Source organism: Petaurus breviceps, unplaced genomic scaffold (assembly GCF_028583685.1).
Source record: "Petaurus breviceps papuanus isolate PSGF00001 unplaced genomic scaffold, PetGlider_PUasm1.0 90919, whole genome shotgun sequence".
Classification (NCBI taxonomy): domain Eukaryota; kingdom Metazoa; phylum Chordata; class Mammalia; order Diprotodontia; family Petauridae; genus Petaurus; species Petaurus breviceps.
This window is the reverse complement of record NW_027187378.1, coordinates 1114744-1118502: the sequence shown is the minus strand read 5'-3', so window position 1 is coordinate 1118502 and position 3759 is coordinate 1114744. Positions and strand designations below refer to the sequence as shown.

The 3759-nt window shown below is 39.6% G+C and overlaps 1 pseudogene; it reads right to left on the bottom strand.

Annotated features, from left to right (window-relative positions):
- Positions 1–2171: 2171 nt before the first annotated feature.
- LOC138151749 (dnaJ homolog subfamily A member 2 pseudogene) lies at positions 2172–3406 on the bottom strand (annotated as a pseudogene).
- Positions 3407–3759: the final 353 nt, after the last annotated feature.

Genomic DNA, 3759 nt, shown 5'->3' with positions numbered 1-3759 from the left:
TGAACCAAGTAAAGGCACTTTCTCAGTGCCACTAATATTAATCCACATGTTAAATATTAGTAAAGCTTAATTTTTTTCTTTGTAAAGATAAAAGTAAATAGAAATAGAAGTTCTAATATTTTGTTCCCACATCTACTTTGGGGCATCACTGGGCTAGCCTGTTAAAATCCTTATAGCTCCCCCAGGTTTATGACTTCAGAATCATCCTTGACTTTATCTCTGTGCTCACTCTCCACATCCAATCAGTCAGTCAGTTAACAAGGATTTATTAAGATCTTACTCTGTCAGGCACTGTGCTATGTGCTGCGGATACAAAGATAGACAATAGCAGTCTCCACCTTCAAGGAGTTCACAGTCTAAAGGGGAGGACAACATGTAAATAACTATGTACATAGACAAGAAACAGAATAGATAAGAGGTAATCTGAGAAGAAAGGAATGAGACTGGGAAAGTGTCTAATTAAGGAGGTTCAGGATTCCCGGAAACAGAATGCTGGGCACTTCAAGAAAGACCCAAGGCAATTTCTTTAGAACATTTATTCAGAATATATGTATATATAGGCAAGTGAGAAAGAAAACAGAGATAACAGAGAAAGAGGCTTAAAGATAGCAGAATAAGAGCAACATATGTATGTATGTATATATTTACAAGCATCACCGTTTCATGGAAGCACCAACACCTGACCACACAAGTTGGGAAATCCCAGTACAGCTGTCAGGGCCCTGCATGGTAGGGTCCCAGGCAATATGTCTCCTCCATGGGTGAGATTCCAATTTGGGGTCTGAATCTTACAGTTTAAGCAGTGCTGAGAACAAAGAGGGCATACTGCCAGGTGTTTTTAGCAAGCATCGTATCTGGTGTGAGGCCTGGGATGGAGGCCAATCCCTCCAAGGCTCCCCCCAAGAGTGATGTTTCCTTAGAATGGCTAGTTCCAGGAGTTGGGCAGTTATCAAATCTTTTCTCAAGGACCTCACTAGGGTCCCAGGAGAGGAGCAGCCCTCAGGTTCTCAGGATCTCTGTTCCCAAACAGCTCAGGGTAATAGAAAGGTCATATTGAGCTCGGGCCTTGGTTTGTATAATCTTATTCCTCACAGTAGGGCTTACCTTGCCCCTGCAGAAAGACAGAAAAGAAAATCTTACCTAAGATGGGATTTGGGTTGTCTTGAAGAAGCCAGTAGTCATAGGTGAAGGAGAACATTTCAGGCATGAGAGCAAAAAGGTACAGACATGGGAGATGGGACATGTGTTGATTACTAATTCCATATACATACCCAGTTTATAATGATTGGACAATCTCTCTCAGTTTCTGTGTCTCAATCTCTATCTCCCCTTAAGCCTGAATTCGAATCTCTAAATATTTTGAATTTTTAAGTAAGCCTTGTTAAATTGTAATGCATTATTTTTTCTTCCTGTTGAATTTGTGGAGAAAGGATTAAGTAGCGAGCTTTCCATTGATGGGAAAAGGATGGCAGAAAATCAACCAATTAAATATATATTGGGCATATGTTGAGAGTACTGTGGAACACACAAATAAATATAGGACATAGTGCCTGCCCTCAAGGGGAGCATTTTAAAAAATTTATTCAGTTCAGAAACTTTCACATGATGATAAAACAAAACAAAATGAAAATGTCCCAAAACTTTACAACCATTTCCAATGTAGTTTTTCCATTGTTCCCACTGAGCTCCAAACTCATTGTGTTCAAAGCCCATTGACCATGCATCTAAATGATAGACAAAGGCTATGAAATTCTTTATTCTATTTGTAGCAGCTTATGCAAGTGCAGCCAAATACCTCAGAACAAATTGTACACAAACTTTACATTGTAGGAGTTTAATTTAAAATAGGAAACAAAATCTCCACGACTGTAAAAATCAAGCACAGATACCAGTATTGAAACTTAGAAAGTCCCATGTGAAAGGGAATCTTTTCCTTTCAAGTGCTTTATTTTGCTGCAGAACAGTCAAAATAAAGATGTAAAGCTTTGTGGTTAGTTTAAATAATACACTCTCTGTAGATACTATAAACAATTTAAAAGTAACACATACAGCAATAGATGTCCATCAGTTCATCTGGATTGCTTAGAAAATCCAGCTAGATCGCTGAAAACAAATCAGGCAAAACTGGAAAGTATTTCCTCTTGTGCAACTTTTCTTTTTCAAAATATTGTTTATTGGTAGGCACACTGTACTCCAGGTTCCTGATGGCTACTTTTCCTTACTGGAGCTGTCATTTTAAGCCTCCCTCCTCTGACCACCTGCAGAGCCTCTGGTGCTATCAAAACTCTTGAAGATCTACCTCTTCTGTATCATCAATCACACTAGGAACTTCAGGTGTAGCTGGAAGAGGGTCTTCAAGTTCAGAAAGTTTCTCTGGGCTAATACAGTTGTTTTCAGGAAACTGTACATCAAACTTTATGTAAAGATCATCTTTTTCAAAGGGTTTATGATACTGTGGCATTCCTTCTCCTAGAACTACGTGGACGCAACCTGGTTCGATTACTTTGCCAGGTGAATATTTCACCACAATTTGATGGGCATCTAGGTGCTTAAATGTGAACTGAAATCCACATAGTGCTTCAACAAGTCCTATCTTGTGTGTCATATATGAATCATTTCCATCTCTTTGGAACACCTCATGGTCCTTCTCTTGTAGTAAAAGAACAATGTCTCCTGGTTCCACTTCTGGAGCCTGGTCTGCTTCTCCAGTAAATGTAATTCTCTGTCCATGTTTCATGCCTTTATCTACATGGACTTCAAGAATCTTTACTTATTTTATCACCTTTCCTTCACATTTTTTTGCAATGATCTTTCTCATTATTTCTTCTCCTTCTCCATTACAACTGGGGCACACAGACTGCATCTGCTGTACCATCCCATGAGCTAGTTGTATTATCATTATTTGTACACTGTGACCCTGACAAGCACTACATTTCTGAACAGCTCCTGTCTTGCCACCTTGGCCACTGCATGCACTACAAAGAACATTTTTGCTAAGTTGCAGTTTGATGGTCTTGCCATTATAAAGATCTTTTAAAGACATCTTTAGTGGATGCATTGTATCCTGGCCTCTCCTTCTACCATTTCGACTTCTATTTTGATTACCCATAAAACTAAACAATCCTCCACCAAAAATGTGAGAAAAAATATCATCCATGCCACTGCCTCCACCACTACCTTCTTGAAGGCCTTGCTTTCCATATCAACCATATAACTCCTGTTTCTCAGGGTTTGATAAACCTTCACATGAAAAACTTACTTCTTTGAATTTGTCCCCTGCATTTGGATTCTTATCAGGGTGGTACTCTTTGGCCAACTTTCCATAAGCCTTCTTCAGTTCGTTCTCCCTGGCGCCTGGAGGAAACCTGAGGATGCTGTAGAGCCTCCTTTCGGCCACATTCACCATTGCGGGGCAGAAGGTGGGAGACCTCAGAAAGCCAGGGTAGACCTGGGCCCTTGGGCAGAGGATGAGGAGAAGGAGAAGCAAGAGAAAAAGGGAAAAATAAACATGTACACATTAAATGATCATTGAAGGTATAAGGCAATATAATTGCCAAATGGGTATGGCAGTAGCCAAATAATATAATAATTTGCTTATGCAAAATTCTTACCAATTGTAAGGTTAAGGCCACTTCCCAGATTAGAATGACTCAAGAGAGTAAAGGGCTCTATCCCAATTCCTGTAAGACATATTAAGGCACACGTGTACACATTTAGGATGAAAAGCCACTAGGGCTACAAACTGTATTTCAAAAAGGC